The sequence below is a fragment of the Astyanax mexicanus genome, chromosome 4 (assembly GCF_023375975.1).
Source record: "Astyanax mexicanus isolate ESR-SI-001 chromosome 4, AstMex3_surface, whole genome shotgun sequence".
NCBI classification, from domain to species: Eukaryota; Metazoa; Chordata; class Actinopteri; order Characiformes; family Acestrorhamphidae; genus Astyanax; species Astyanax mexicanus.
In genome coordinates this window covers 16048396-16065850 of record NC_064411.1, presented here as the reverse complement: position 1 = coordinate 16065850, position 17455 = coordinate 16048396, and the positions used below count along the sequence as shown (strand labels likewise).

The window sequence follows — 17455 nt, the reverse complement described above, 5'->3', positions numbered from 1 at the left end:
TTGTATCTACTGTAACTTGCAGGAACTGGCCTTTCTTCTGCATATGGCGGAACAAAAATTAATAGATATATATTAGAAAAGAGTAAAAGTACATCAACAAATAAAATCTCGATAGGTCAACACATTCGCGCGCGAGAGAGAGAGAGAGAGAGAGAGAGAGAGAGAGAGAGAGAGAAAGAAAGAAAGAAAGAAAGAAAGAAATAAACTAAAGCCAGTCGAGGGACAGAGAGAATTCCTCATACTTCATCCAAGCAGTTATACATTTTGCAAATGACATGTGATTGTACAGAACTTATCAATATGATTACGTCAGCAGAGTCCAGTTAACAGCATGTTGTCCAGTTTTAATGACGTGATTAGCTCCAGCCTGTCTGAGCAACAAGTTCTTATCATGATGTTGTTCAGCACTGTGTCCTTCATGAACACAGCAGACAGTCCTTAAGTGTCCTAAAGTCTGTGAGAAGATGAGACAGAGGAAAAGAGTGGATGGAAAGATCTTCTGGCTATCTGAGGAGAGGTTTCCAGCACTTCACTCAGATAACTTGTTGTCTCCTAGTTCATATGCACTGGTCCCAGAACAGCAGAACAGCAGTGAAGCTTCTCTGCCACTCAGGGTCACGTTCTCCTCACAGCTCTCATTGTTGATGAAAACACTCTGACCTTCCTGATTCCTGAAAAAGTAAAAACAACCTCCAAAGCCTTGTCATAGTGACAGTTAAAAAGAGAGCAGAGATCATAAGGTTATTAAGTGAATTATAATGTGAACAGTAAAAATAATAACTGTATATATAAATGTATAAAACATTTAAGAATAAGAGTGTAAAGGTGTGGTTATCTCCAATCACACCCTTCACTCCCCGCTTCTAGACCAAATGGAATCATCCAAGATTCCATGATGGTCTACATAACGCCCATGGGCGTGGTAGTGGGGGGAAAAGTGGACCTGACCACCCAGGGCCCAAGTAGAGAGAGGGGCCCATGAAAATTTTTGCTCACGTTCCTTGTGTACTGGCATGGATAGGGGCCCACTGTCACTGAGAGTGTACAGGGCCCCAAATTTGCTGCTACGCCCCTGATAACGCCTAAGAAGCCCCGGGAGTAATGACAAGTGTCCGCATACAGAGTATGAGAACAAGTGTTTCTTCATCTCAGCTGTGGACATGCTGGGGCCTATTGCACACCAGTCCCCACGCCGGACTCTCCCTGCCTCGTCATGCCCACCATGGATCTGAGAAGATTCATAAACAAATTTTACTACATTAACTTTCTCTTTTTTTTTTTTTTCAGAATTACAACATAAACTTATAAAAGTGTTAAAATCAAGTCAATGTTTTTCAACATTGTCACTGTTTTTGCTCTAGACTATAGAATACATAGTCTCAACATTTATTTATCAAATACCTTCTTATTTTCTTTTAAACTTTCACATTGTCTAATTTAATCTTCAACCATAATAATGTATATATTTTTATACATTAATTAGACATTTTCTTACACTAGATGCTGAGAAGCTGATCTACACCTTTGTTTTGATTAGACTATTGTAATGCATTATTCTCTGGATTACAATTATTATTCTCTACAATTTACAAATTACATCTTGGTCAAAATGCTGCAGCTACAGTTCTAACTCACACACACAAAAAAAGAGAGAAGATTATTTAGATTGGATTTTAATATTCATTTAGTGTAAAAAGTGTAAAAATCTCGTAATGGTTTAGCGGCTAAGTATATATCAGGACTCCTGACAGATCGACAATTCCAGCTCATTTGTTGAGAACATTTAGCGTTGCATTCTGTATTTATGCACCAAAGATTTGTAACTCTCTATCAGTTTATATCCATCAGGGATCACCCAGTTCTTCCTTTGAAGCCCATCTAAAACTTATTTGTGCACTTCAGATTAATCTTAGTTTTATTTATTTTAAAATAGTTTGTTATGTGCCAAAATTCTTAATGCCAATCTGTAGACAAACAATCCTCAACTTTACATATACTCAGAAATCCTTAAAGCATTGTTCAGAATATTTATTCTTATTGGTGCTGTAATTTGAGGGCGAACACACAAGGAGCATAAAACACCCCCTTTTTATTTTAGTTATTGAGTAGAGAGTTCAGTTCCTCCAAAACTCTGATGAGTATGATGCAGTCAGTGCATTTCCTCTATATCCTTCGTAAACTTATTTTTCCATCTGTTAACCTGAGTCTAAAAACATTTGGCTGATGTTAGAATTTTAATGTGTGTGGAGTTGTGTCCACAAGCTGTTGTAGGCATGGTCCACCTAAGTTGAGACTAACTAGTTCCTATGACAGTGATTTTGAAGCTATGAGCTGCAGTGGTCCTGTTAGAAGTCATTGGCCTAATATTTATTTTCCTTGTTCAGTTCCAATATATATTTTTGCGAACTGTGCTACCTGTAAATTAATTGCAAAAAATAAAAACATATTTAAGTTTCACTTGTTTGGCATAGTTGCAAGACTGTTAGCTGGTGGTTTAGCAAGCTAGTTATTATTATATATATTGAATTAATTTAGCATTAATATTAATGCACATATAAGAGAAAGATTTCTATCTTACCCTATATATTTTTTAAAAACTTTAGGAGCAAACAAAGCTCTTTTTGTAGTTGATAGTCTACATTGGTGTATTAATAAGATTTTAAATGGTTGATTTTTATTTAAGCCAGCATGTTTGGTTACTTTAGCTAGTTACAACTACATCTGAGTTTATATGTATTAATTTTGTCAAAAGCCAGTAAACAACTTCCCTTACATAAGCCTTAATGGAGATGATTGTTATTAAAAATGTTTTATACAAATCATAGTCATTAGGCAACATAAATTACATAATGTAAACCTAAAAAAAAACTTTCCAGTGAAAATTGAGGGCCAATGTGTGATAGGCCTCTAATGTATTAATCTGCCCAGCAACCATGTTTGGCTACTGTTTACAATGAAATTAAAGATTTTTTTTTTCCTGAACTAGATATTATTTTTAATTCATCAAAGTTTTTGATGAGAAACACTATTTAAAAGAGAAACAAAAAAAACTAAAACCTCCCTTTTTTTTCCTTAAAAAGAAAGGTAAAACAGTCATAATTTGAGTCACCACCAGATTTAAAGTTTAACCAAACATTTTCTACATGAGGCATAAACATCAAAAATTAAATAAAATCACTCCTTTTAATGGAAAAAAAGTAAACAGGCATAAAAATAAAAAAAAATCTGGTCTCACGTCTCTGTTGCTGGCTCAGGCTGAGGGGTGAATCCACTGGGCTGATTGGCTGCTGGGGGTGGGTGGTGTTGATGGTTGAGCAGGTGCTGTCTGAAGCGGTCTCTGATCGCTCAGTTCTTCCAGATCTGAAACCAGTTTCCTGGACCAGTGCTGTAACATTTCAATCACAGCAGGTCCGGTGAAGACGCAGTCCAGCCATCGACCGACAGCTGGACCAAACATAGTCTCTCATCTGAGACTCTCCTCATGAAGTGCTCTGGTTCAGATGATGTTCACAGTACTGTTGCAGAGGACCCTGTCTCTGAGGATCAAAACTCCTGTGATGAGCACCACCCCCGCCTTCTCAAACACCCAGAAAACAGCACTGAGCAACATTCAGTCAAAAGAGAAAAAATCCCTCCAAAAAAAAAAAAAACTTAAAAGAAAAAATAATAAAAAAGAAATCCTGAAAGGAATTCTATAACATGGTTAAAAATTGTTTAGCCTCATGAAATAACTAAAACAAAAATTATTTCCAGCCAAACAATGCTTGATATTCCTAAACTGTATAAACATTAACATTATATTGTTGTGCTCTGATGGGGACTCAAAATATAGCCAAGAATATTTAAGCAAGTTCTTCATTGCGAGAAATAGGAAACATATGGAAAGCAAAACAGAAAGCTCCATATATATATATATATATATATATATATATATATATATATATATATATATATATATATATATATATATATATATATATATTTTTTTTTTTTTTAAAACATCTGATGTCTCCTTGTTTAAAAGTCAGAAAGAGAGACCCAATTCACTGCAGCTCGTAATAGATACAATATTAAGTTTGTCAAATTAAACCTTTCCAAAGAAAGTAAGGTCTTTTCTTACTGGTTTCTAAAATCTACCATCCTCATTAAGAGAATCAAAAGATCAGCATAGACTGAGATACATGAGAACCACTAGAGAAATTAGATATGTGTATTCTTTAAATCTCATTCAGCTGAGACTGAGCTGAAATCAGTCTCAATAAAAAAAGAATAATAATAGAAAAGGCCTAAACCACATGAAGACAGAAGCTGTGTTCGGAATGGCTCACTCATTAACTCTTTCACTATGTAGCATTTTCTATTTACTAAACAAATTATGGAACAACCAAACAATAAACCATGTTTGTCCTGCTCTGAGGACGTCTAATACAACAGCACTGCATTGCATTATAGTATATTTTGAAATTTCTAAATTTTGTGATGCATTAGGTTTTCCATAGTGAACTATATAGGGAATAGAATGTACTGCTGGGGTTTTAAACAGTACTCCAAAAATGGTTTATACACTATATAGTGCACTATTTCTGGAATAGGGAGCGATTCTGACACAGCCACACACACATTATATTCATCATTAGATTAGCTTATAGAATATCAGAGTTAGACAAATGTTAGAAACATACACACTTTCACACACGCACAGACACACACACACACACACACACACACCAAATGTGATAGAAGATAGCAGAGAAGAGATGTTTTGTCTATCTCTCTCACTGCTTCATTCAACACACACAGAAACACACACACACACACACACACTGTCTCAAAAGCCTGGAATCCTCATCTCTTTTCTGTTTCAATCAGGGATGACTTTCACAATGTGGACATTTGTACAAAACTCATCACTACTATTTAAACATGAAGCAGTCTAAACTGCCATCCTCAGAATTCTACAGCATTCTCCATAAAGATAATGAAACGTGTTACATTGAACAGTACCAGCATGGCTCAATATTCTGCCCTACTTTAATATATGTATATTGTGTTTATATGCTAACGATTCCAAACTTTTGAACAGCACTACATAAACACACACATAGTTTTGGCTCATTTGATTGAAAAGATCTGCATCATGAATTTTTGGATTAAATTTCAATTCTTTAGTTACTTGGGATCCCATTTTGTTCTCTCATTCGATTTTAATGACTCAGAGTAATTTAGCCCCAATAATCACGTCTCATCTTCCTTCTTCTAACCCTGCTTAATACACAATCAGTACCCTGTACTATTAGTATTATTTATGCACTCCTCCCCACGGTCCCGGGACCTATTACTCTAATGACACGTCTATCAATAGAGGCCTCGCTATGACCAGGCTAGTCTTCTCTTTAACTTCAAAGATATATTTACATACATCAATAAAGGCCTCGCTATGACCAGGCTAGTCTTGTACACCGTCATGTAACTATACACTGTCCAGGGCGGAGTGCTGAAGGAAGGAGGGGAGTAAATTAATTTAAGAACAATTTTTACATTTAAAATTTCCTTAATGAGTAAATTAGTTAACCTGTCACTCACCACCAATGTTTGTTGATGAGGCCTGGATTTTGCGAATGAGGGGTGAGAGGCCGCACTTACCCCCGCGGTACTTCGTCCTTATTCTGTGGAATTTTCCCTTGCTTCTGGGGCCCAGCTGTTTTGCTGGAGAGCGTCCTCGGCAGGTGCTAGTCTCTCCCCCTCCGTCGCAAGACCATGCTCATCCTGTTCCGTGACGCCAAATTGTGGTGGAAAATAATGACAGGAAGAAAGAAATATTCAGAGTCTCTGAGTCTTGATCAGAATGAGTAACAAGATTTATTGAGAAGCCACACGTAATGAATACAGAGTGAACTCCTGCCTTGCAAGAGTGCCAAGCTCTCTTTATACCTTTTAGATCCTCCCATCCCTTACTTCCCAATTATGGGCACAGTGCCACCATTGTGACACGTCAACTTCTTCTGACAGGTGGTATGACATAATCCCTTAGTGAGCATATCAGACTGGTTCTCAAAACACCGCAAACAGAAGGAAAAATGACCCTGGCGCCAGAATTGTAGACAGAACAATCCGTGACGTGCACACATACATAGACACACACTGCTTTCCCCAGATAGAAAAACTCTCACTCAGCATCTTAGATATGCTCCTGAGTACACATTATCATCGCATGGAACAAAAAGTAATATCATTAATAGTCGTCATTGTTTATGAATCATCACACGTCATTGATTATGAATCATTTCAGTAAACACTTTCCATCACACTACCTCCATATGTTCTACCTTTGTTAGACTGTGCAGATGGTGGGGCAGAGTATCAGATGGAAAACATTGATTTTTAGGTGGGATTATCCCACCTAAACAGGGGGATTGTTGAGAATTTAAAGGTTAAAACATTGTCTTATAATCATGGAAACTATCAATTAAGGGTTAAAACATTGTTGTCCTATAATCATACAAAATACTTAATGAAAAACCAATCAGTATAATCCATTAGTGATTTTAATAAGGTTTACTCAATATGTTAATCAATCAATATGTTACCTGTATTCAAAAGGGAATTATTTAGCACTTTGTAATCTTTATTCATGTTGGTGATCATATGTTAACGGACGCAGTACTCTTTAGAATCATATAACAAATGTAGTTTAATTGAGTTTGCACAAGAATGTTTCACAACACATGTGTAGCCATCTGTGGCTAGTTAGGCCTTGAGACTGAGGGAGGTTGACCCGTCCCTTGGGACCAAAGATAAGGACGGAACTTCTACTGAATTTATGTTGCCAGAGCCAGGCGGGAGGACAATGGATTTATTATACCGGAGACTTAGGTGGCAGGCAGGCACTGGATCATATCACGATATGATACAGTTTATGGGACCAAAGGGGGCTGGTCAACCTTCTTCACTCACACCATAGTGGGATGATCTATATAATCTTGTGTATGTATTATTGTGTTAGAACATTCTCCTTGACTCTCTGAGCGGAGTATTGTTCCCGGAAGATCTTCTGAAATAAACTGTTAAATTTGCTGAAAACTTGGTATCCTGACTCCTCTTGACTTCTCTACTCATCTCAACCATTTAAAAGAATTCAGGGGGAACGCACTGGAAATGGCGCTGTAAAGGGTAGTGCGGATTTTCCCAACAACATGTAAATGTAATTACAATAGGCTTTCAATTACTAAAACGTTACATTTCCAGACGGTGGATATGATTACTGAGTTTTTATAAAATATGTTAAATGTTTTAAGTTTGAGGGGGATCTTGTTCAAAACTGATTTCTGATTTTCTAACATGAACTTTAATCTTTAATTCATAATGCACTGTAAAACAACAACAACAAAAAAACAGTTGAATGTCTGCAGCAAAACTTGCCAAAAGGTTAACATAAAATTCAAGACAATTATCGTACCTAATTTAACAATAATTTCCTGTAACATTTTCTCTGTAATTTTACAGTGAAAGTATAGTAATTACATGTTTTGTTCTGTTAGTAAACATTCTGAAAATTAAAAAATAAATGAAATACTGCATTAATAAATTTTAAATCTATTAGGGGCGCCGAGTGGTCCAGCGGTCTAAGGCGCTGCCACTATGAGCAGGAGGTCGCAGGTTCAAACCCCAGCTCATGCAGCTTTACCATCAAGCTGCCGACGTCAGAGGGAGCAAAGTTGGCCTCTGGGTGGGTAGATGGCGCTCTCTCCCCACATCACTCGTAGGGTGATGTCTGCAGCACAGGGCGTCTGTGAGCTGATGTACCGGAACCAAGCCACTGTGCTTTCCTCCAAGCACACTGGCTGCTCGGCAATGCTGCATCAGCAGCAGCTCGAAAAGAAGCGGTGGCTGACTTCACATGTATCGGAGGAAGCATGTGTTAGTCTTCACCCTCCTGGTGTGTTGTGGCATTACTAGTGATAGGGGGAGTCCTACTGAGTGGGTTGGGTTATTGGCCATGTAAATTGGGGAGAAAAATGGGAAAAATTAGAAATAAAATTAGAAAAAAATATATTTAAAGGTTGCATTTAAATAAAAGTGTAATAATGTTACTTTATTCAATTATTCAAGTGATGTCAAATTCCATCACTTATAACATAAAAGATAGTAATTTTACTGTTATTTAAATTTTGTAATTTCACAATGAGCAGATTTATTCTATAAATTTGTGTATTACAACTTACAGCTTTTTTATCTAAAGGAGAATGATTTTACAGTCTTTTATATGTTGACATGCAGTGACTGAATAACTTACTGATCCAGGCATTTCCCAAGAAGATGCAGATATAAACAGCACAATCTTTTCAGAAAGCTCTTTATTACTAAGCTTACTATTCACTTTTTTTCTTTGGAAAAACAAATTGTCACCATACATACATTCATACCTGTTTAAAACCGAGGGAACATCATAAAAATTCCTTACATTTTCAAACCAGTACTCACATAAAATAAAGACAAATGCCATCACATTTTCTTTTAAAACATGATTCCCCCTTCCCCGTGTATTTATTTAAGCTCCATTGAAAAAATAAAGTAAATAAAATAAAATAAAATACATGATACACATATTTTTGCAACACACATTAAATTTTAAAAATAAAACATATTTTCTAAAAATGATCATAGGTTATGTTTTATTTTATTTTTTTTACAACATTGTCGTTGTTTTGTGTGTGTATGTGCGTGTTTTATGGGAATAAAAAGATCTAGACCTAAAAGAAAACTTCTCGGAAAAACACAACACAACAATAAGAGCAATGGTAAAATTACAGATTTAATAATTTAAAAAAATCTTTCCATCATGAACTGTCTTAGTCCCCCAAATCCTAAACGTTGCCTAACTTTCCCTAGCGTTTCAGTCCAGTTACCTCGTCCACCACCCTCTCTGTCAAATTTTACTCATAAAGTCTTTATCAGTTTCTTTAAAATCCAAATCCAGGTCAGTCTGTATGTTCCTCCCCGGTCCAAAGAGCTGGGCCTCGGACTTGCTCCTATTGAGCTTAGCGCCCGAGGCCCTTCCAAACCAGTCAGTCATATCCAATTCCCTTTGCACCGCTGACATGTCAGAACATAAAAGCATAATATCATCTAGCAACGCAGAGAAAGCCAAAGAGAGTGAAGCAGCGAGAGCCAAAGAGAGTAAAGCAGAGAAAGCCACAGATAGTGAAGCAGCAAGAGTGCACAGTAGCAGCGCAGAAAAAGCCACAGATAGTAAAGTGCAGGGAGTTCTTTATAATATTCCTCCTGATTTAATTGTCTTTTTGCTTCCTCTATATGCGTCCCTATCCATAATTACTGTGGCGCTGCCTTTATCAGCGGGTTTGATGATAATGGAGTTATCACAGCGTAATTGTAGTAGGGACTGCTGCTCCTCTAGATTGAGGTTAGGGGTTTCACTATTGTTCCAGGGTAAGTTTTTACTGCATATTTGTCAGCTCTTATGATTTTTCTAATTGTGTTAGGAACCAGAGAGATTTTGGGGTGAAAGGAGGAGGATCGGATCCCTCATCATGCCTAAAATAGGTTTTAGATTAAGTTTTTTTTTTCATTTAAATCTATTTTGGGTGTGGGGATAAATGTTAGGCCTTTATTTGAAAGTTTTAATTGACTTTCTGTGGGTATGAAGTGCTTCAATAGGTTTAATACCTCCTCGCCCCTTTGTGAAACCGGTTTTGGGTTCGAAGGTCTGCCAAGTTTAAGCGTTTGGCTCAGTGTTCCAGCATGACCCTAGCACACGTTGGTGTCCAGTGTATCTTGTCCTGAGTGACTTTACACTGGGAGGCTGGTAGCAGTGGTACATTATTAAGACCTGTCAGTATTTCCTGTTCCTTTGAGGCTTTTGGAAAAATTAATCAGGGGGATCCAGATAACTGCCCCTGGAAATTTATCCACTGCTGCCTTGGAGTTGGACCCCACAGGGATGACTGGCCTAGCCTTAGACTGCAGTGCCACATTTTCCTGGTGGTGGTGTGCACGTATTAGATTAAATAAGTGTCTCATCAGTGTGCTAAAATTATTATTGTATTCTGTGCTTTTTCCATGTGGTTCATTTTAGTGTGTTAATTTTTTCTTAATTCGTTTTTTTTTTTTTTTTTTGCTTTTCTTCCCTACAGGTGCACTAAGAGTTGGTGTATTTCCCCTCCCATGATAGGGATAAGGTTCATGCCTGTTTGGACCCCCATGTTGAATGGCCAAATTGGTTGGCTAAGAGATTTGATCCCTCTGTTTAAAAGGGGGTTGACCACAAAACATTTTTCTGTAGAGCAAGTCTGGTGTTGCAACATTTTGGTTCTAAACTGAATCTTCTTCAGGCACAGACTTGCCAAAAAATTAGAGTGGGTTATTTTGGGGGCTTTTAATTTGACATGTAGTCAAAATTGACCAAAATGTTATTTTTAAAATAAGAATATTTTAGTATAGTGCAAGTACTTTTATACTATTTGGATCGGACAATGTCCAATATAGAAGCAAAAACAAAATAATGTTTTTTCAAAAAAGTTAGATTTAGATGCGAAATAAATATAATAAAAGTAATGAAATCAAATAAAAGGTTTTGTAATGGCTTTCTAATAAGAAGCAGAGGTGTTACTGAGTCTTTATCCGAGCAGCAGAAGCTGTGAAATGGGCAGATGAGAGTGACTGATTCAGAGAAACAACCAATCAAATTAAATTAGAGGCGGACAAAAGGTGTCATCTGCTAAATGAAAAAAGACTGGGCAGTTGGATCCAGCCATCTTGGAGGTGCAGAAAAGATGCACACTTTGTGAAGGTTAGATTTTTTTATTTAAAAAATATTAATTTAGTGAACAGGAAGGTTTTAAGTGGTGTGCATTTTCAGGCTAATTGGCTCGCAGGATTAGCTACTTAACCTAGCTAGCTAACCCATAGCTACCATAGTTTACAGTATCTTTGATAGTAAGCTAGCCAAAAACAAAATTTTAGGCTAATTAGCTAGCTAGCAAGTTTAGATACTTAGATTCATAGTTTAAAGTAGTGTTGATAAAGTCAGCCAGCCATTTATCATCTATTAAACAAAATTCACAGTCTAATATAACCTACAATTATATGAAATGAGGGTTTATCAGTCAAAACATTAAAAAACAGTTTTTAAACGATGATTTCATTTATTAAGGGAAATAAATCAAGAACAATATGTGAGGGAAATTGAGAATATTAACCCATTTTAAATGATGTATTTCATTGAACACAGTGTTGTAAGATTTAACACTGTGCTCAAACTAAATGTATGATTTTGAACATGCCCTATTTGCAGTGTCCTGCGTGATCACACATTTAATTATCTGTTCCAGACTTTACCCTTTATCTTAATTTCACTTCCTTTCTCAGAGAACATGACACCCTAAAATTTAGAACATTAACTCAACACTTTGGTCACGTTTTTATGACTAGGCACAAATAAGAGATGACTGTACCATGTATGGATGTTTCTAGAATGTCTGTCTGATGGTTGGAAAGAAAATGAGAGCCAGAGCGTGCTCTCATCTTTCTATCCTCTGTGTTTGTCTTGTAAACTGTATGTCCTAACACTGTGTGTATGTCTTTGTCTTTTCAATGACTGGTTGGCTCGACTCAAGTTATACTCATCACAACTCAGTATCCCAATTTCCTCCACACATACAAGCTCAGTTCTCCATTCCAATAGTTTAGAACACATGTGTCAAACACAAGGCCCGCGGGCCAAATGTGGCCCGCCACGTCTTTTTATGTGGCCCGCGAGAGCTTGTAAGATCTTAGTGTCTATAATGAATAAGTCAGAAGCGTTCTTTGACCAAAAAATACATTTCCCACAATGCTTGTCGATTGTATTACCCGCAAAGTTACGGCTTACTGCCACTACACGGCAGTGTAGTCATTGATGTGGAAACCCTGCCGGAGGGAAGGTGTAACTTCGCGGGTGGAATTGAGACATATAAATGTTTATCCCATAATGTCCAGAAAAAGAGAAGTTGATGCAGACGGACGGCTGTGCTTCAAGGCGAAAGACCGGTATGCCTTTTGTGTTACGAAGAGTGTTACTGACCAAAATAAACGCTTTTTAGGAGAGATATAAGTTCTGTGTAAACATTTATAAGACAATAGCTGACAAAATCTGTTTTAATGACGTTAATAAACATCACTGTGACAGCGCTAGTCGCAGTTTCACCGCAGCAAAGTACGAGGACGTGAATCACTTATCTAACCAGCCTTTACTGATTTCTGCCCTCAATAACCCTTTCAATAACCTCTAATAGCCTTTAATTAGTCTTCAGTAGCCTTCAACAGTCTAACCTTGCAGCCGTGGTGTGTCCACTAAACTCCGTAGTTATAAACATCCTGAGGTTAGCAGCGCGATAACTGACCTGTTTATAATGTAATCCCAGCAGTGACTCATGCTCTAAACGGCTGCTGTTAGCTGATTGGGCTGAAAGATGAACTGTAGAGAGCTGTATTATTCGGTTACAAAAATCTTTATTTCATACACAGAAGAACTTAAAAATTGTAAAAACGCTCCAGACTGGCTGAGCTGAGCCCTGTAGCCCGTGGCTGGGCTGTAGCTCTGACTCAGTAAAGACTGCGGACTTGTGGTGCTGCTGCTGCAGCTCCCACTAGTGGTTGGATGAGGAACTGCTAAATCTGAGGAAATGCTATGTTCTTAACAGCTCACAATTTTTGATTTTATATTTATTAAGCCTTATTTCAGTTAATAATTTCAAAGTTAATATAACTTGATGTCATTTCTATTCACTTGAATAGTTTGGTTCTTGATTGATGGAGTTTTTGGATTTCATAACATGACAAATTAAAAGGATTTATGTTAATAGAGCAACAAGCAAACATTTTTTCCATGCAACTGTAATATTTGATTGAATAAATAGTATATTGAGAGTTATTTAACATTAAGGAGTAATTACATTCATTTACATATATTACATTTGGTTACATTTTATTACATATATAAGTTACATCTGGCCCTCGGAGGACAGCCAATATGCCAATGTGGCCCTCGGCCAAAATGAGTTTGACACCCCTGTTTAGAACGTGCAGTCAGCCAACACAATCAAGATGCAGGAGGCCTTTCTGACCTTGAGGGTCCAGTCATGGCTCACTCTACAGAATTACTGGACTCTAAGGAACAGATGCAGACGTTTTTGAATGTCCAGTCAGGAGTTCAAGTCAACATCAGTTCCAAGATGCACCACAAAATGCAGTGTTACTCCAATGTGCGTCCTCCAATGTTTTCACAGTGGTTCCAGCTTGTTAGTAGAACTACAATAAATATGGCCTAGAAAATCCATTTTAAACTAAAAGGTAAACATACATTCTTACTTGAGTTTCTGCATGTTCATGAATACATTGTACTTCCCTGCATTTCATACGCTGATGAATCTCAGATCAGATACCGTGAAGATCTCTTTGTTGAAGGCACCTTTGGGTGAATTTTCAAAGGTTATGTAACCCAGGTCATAAAACCAGAGTAACATAATTCTGTTTAAACTGTTAATTAAATATAATATACATATATATAATTTAATTATTATAATATTATTAAATAGTGTGACTACTAAGCTAATTAAGAAAAGAAATAGTTCGCTATAAATAAATACAGGAATACAAAATAATATTTGTATTTATTTTATTTAGCATTTTTCCTATTGGTTTACACTAAATCCAGCCGGCCAATCGGGTGGCGGCTTGGAGAGATGTGGGAGTTCTCATTCACTCTGACGGAGATCCGCGCTCTGTTCACTACACAATAATATGTAGAAGCTAATGCTAAACCGTATATATACATGTGTGTTTGAGTTTAAATAGTGATTATCTCTATAATATAGTGTTTTATAGTCGGCTTATGGTCAGTTTACATGTTTAATACTGTTACTGTGAACTTACAGTGAAGTTTGAGGGTTATATTTCCTGTTTTCTGAGAGTTTATAAGAGTTTTGGCGCGAGTTAAGCTGCGTGCTGTAAGCGCATGCGCGAGATTGAGTTTTGGCGCCTAGTGCTGCAAAAATTAACTCTTTGTCATGCTGAATAAGCACTAATATTGTTATTTTTGTGTATAAAAGTTGGAAATATGGTTAAATGCTATTATTCTTTATAAATGCTAGAAATATTGTATATAAGTGAAGTTAAGTGAGTATTATATTCGCTGATGTTACTGTTTATGTGTATTATAATAGATATTATAATAATGTGATAAATATAGCCTTATTATAGGTCAGGTTTTTTTGATCGGACGATCAAGTTGGACAAACCATTTGATGGCGAGCCTCCCAGACCCTAACCTAGAGGGTTTTCTACTTTCCGTGGACTCCCTGTGAACTGATCCTTGTTTTTGAGCTCTGTGAACTGGTAGGAGGAACACTTACCATTGTAAACTCCATGGACTGAATCCATCACCTGTGGAACAAAAGAGCAAAGGACATTAACACTCACACAAACAAACACATTCTGTATTGTTATTGAATTCTAAATTCATTTCTAATTGAGTTAATTATATTGTTACATTGAACATTTTGAATATTTTACTAGAATTTATATTTATTTTTCTACCTGGGTTAGAATGATCTATATTCTTTGTTTTATATGTTTTTTTGTTTTCTTACCTGATTGTAATAAATTGTGAATGCACTTTTCCAATGTCCAACAGTGCCAAGTTGTTTCCTTGAGTAGCTAGTCATCCGAGCTCTGTAGCGATCCTGGTACTCTTCTGATCGGCCCAAGCGTACACCTAATTTAACTACAAACATACTATCTGCATATTTAAACTAATTATATACAAACCTGTTCATAGATTTCTACTATAGCCCTTAAGTATATATTTATTACATATATATATATATATATATATATATATATATATATATATATATATATACATTTATATATATATATATATACATTTATTTCTTATGTAGGTTACAGTTATTTTAAAGGGACCCCCGCTGCCATAAAATAATTGTGTGGTACTGGATGGTGCCAAGAAGCAGATATTGATGAAGTGCTTTTATAAAAAGCTTCAGAAATCTGGCAGAATGTTTTCTTGCATTCTTACATGTATAGAATGCGTGACTAAATTAAAATCTGTTCAGTGTAGCGAGCTCAGCAGTTTAATACCTGGTGCTAATTAAGATGTTAATAACTAATAATAATAATAATGTTAAATAATTAATTAATCAATTAATTAATAACACAAGACTTTTCTGTCTTCTTCTACCGGGAACGGTAATTTACATAACCAAGTTATCCAGAAAACACACTGAAATTACAGGTTTTGTAATATAAAAAGAATTTTATTAAATCACACAGATATGAGTTGATAATGCATTAAAATGTCATAAATTTTGCCATTAGATATAAAATCACAGTGTATGAAGGTAAATGAGAATTAAAATAAAAACATGTTATAATATCAGTATAGAAAGGAATAACTTGTCATATTAATGAAAATTATTAAGTGGGGATTTCTAAAGGATGAACTAAGTTATTTTAAGTCTACAAAGCCGGTTCTTATTTACAACCAAGCAACTGAAAAGAAGTTATCTTTACTACAGGGAGATTTATAAAGGATTCAACCAAACCATGACCAACAAAACCATTTACCAGCTCTGCCTTACTCTGAGACGTTAAAGTGGGCCTGCATTGGTGCCGTCCGTCTGTAGCGTGGTCGTCTGTTTCTTCACCCTGAGAAAGAACCACGTGAGTCTGTCTGCATGATGGTTTGACTTCCTGGTGTCAGCATGGAGTCCCTTCAGAACCCACAGAAAAACCCCTTCGCTCTCAGCTGGCTTGCTGGTCGCTTCCGGACTGGTTGCTTCTGGGTTGAGCCTGACGGTCTCTACTCAGCTGAAACTTTGTATGCATAATGCGTGGCTTCGTAGATTGTAAAATTGCTTAAGTTGTCTTAACTAAGAAAGCTAGTATTAATATGCTTAAAGAAGGTTAAATGAGTTGCACTAAGAATGCTAAGCTATCGCTAAACTGAAGCTAAAATGCTAAACTAAACTAAAGGAGCTAAACTCCAAACTCCTCAACTACCTCTAAAGACTGAACTGAACTGATCCATCCGTAATCCTGGACACTCTCCACTTTCATTCTCCACTGCTACTCTGTTTGTCACTCTCTGACTGAGTCTGTTTTAACCTTAAGGCTACCATTGGCTCTGTGGGCTTTGGGGGAGGAGCAACCTATGTGTCTGTGTTTTCATTGGTTTTGGAGCAATTTCTGAGATTTCATATTTTTTTAATTAATAGACCAAACCAAAAGAAAACTCAATCAAACAGTGGATCAAAATACAATATTCAGCGTACCAATTCATGAGGATAAATTCAAGGAAAACAATCTTAGAATTGAATCACAATAAATGTAAATTATGTGTTTTTTCTACAAAAAGGTTGCTAACATTCAAGATAATCCTGAAATTAGAAACAAAGGATGGTACCTTGTCAAAAAGAAAACAAAGAGTCGTGTTTCTATTTCAACCCAATTAAATAATTGAAAAGAAAACACAAACACTATAAAATAATAAACCACTAATAACCAAATAAGGCAAAATTATTAAATGCTAGTTAAACCTTGTTGATTCAGACTTGACTGTGTATGAACATTTAATCAGGACAGCATCTATACCCATACACTAGAAGTGGAATATTAATTATTAAATATTTTGTAAAATAACTTATTTAGTTAATGTATATTCTTATTTGTTCTTCTTTGTGAGAAATTCTCTTCGCCTGGCTCATAGCTTGTTGATCAGAATTTATGACGGGTGTGAGAGAGATCAGTTTACACCACAGAATTTCAGCTTACAAGGCTGGGAATGGAATCCAAAGCTTTGAACATTTCTTTTAACTAATTGAGTCTTATTTTCTCAATGCTTTGCAGGACTAACCAAGCATAAACTCTTAAATTGCAGTAACTCTTTATGGATTGCGTTTCTGTGGATTTTAGCAAGTTGAATTATATTATATTATATTTGTAGTCGGGTCTTCATCCTGGTGATGGCACTGTTGGTCCACCTCATTTGGGAGACAGTCACAGAAGGTGACAATTTAAGGTCGTTGAAGTCCAAAGTTTGACGGTTGTCTGAATTAGTGTTTGCTGGAGAAATGTCAAAAAATGTACAAGGTTTACCCAACTAGCATTTAGGTCTCTTGAGAGGACTGGAGAGATGAAAAAGTCAGATATGTCATTTGAAATTTAGGTTTGATTTGTGAAAAGAGTCATCAAAGGCTTTTATTCTAATTCCAGTGCATCCTGGATGGGGTTTGTGGTATGTGTGTGTTCAGGTGGGGGAAGTTATTAAATTACATTAAATTAAGTTATTAAATTAGGCCACCAAAAATAGGTAAAGTGGGTGTAGTGGGTGTTCCAGCAACAAAATCGTTTAGTTGCAAGAATCCTACTCTACTCCCAA

At 36.3% G+C, this 17455-nt stretch overlaps 4 protein-coding genes across 13 annotated transcripts in view; 2 read left to right on the top strand and 2 right to left on the bottom strand.

Annotated features, from left to right (window-relative positions):
- LOC125801230 (zinc finger protein 239-like) overlaps positions 1–17455 on the top strand; it is a 270259-nt gene that overhangs the window by 19397 nt on the left and 233407 nt on the right. The gene's annotated exons all lie outside the window — the stretch shown is intronic.
- LOC111188839 (NLR family CARD domain-containing protein 3-like) overlaps positions 1–17455 on the top strand; it is a 453074-nt gene that overhangs the window by 237365 nt on the left and 198254 nt on the right. The gene's annotated exons all lie outside the window — the stretch shown is intronic.
- LOC125801497 (zinc finger protein 3-like) overlaps positions 1–17455 on the bottom strand; it is a 221212-nt gene that overhangs the window by 68077 nt on the left and 135680 nt on the right. The window lies entirely within an intron of this gene.
- Positions 1–17455, bottom strand: part of LOC125801516 (uncharacterized) — a 302660-nt gene that overhangs the window by 222590 nt on the left and 62615 nt on the right. The window lies entirely within an intron of this gene.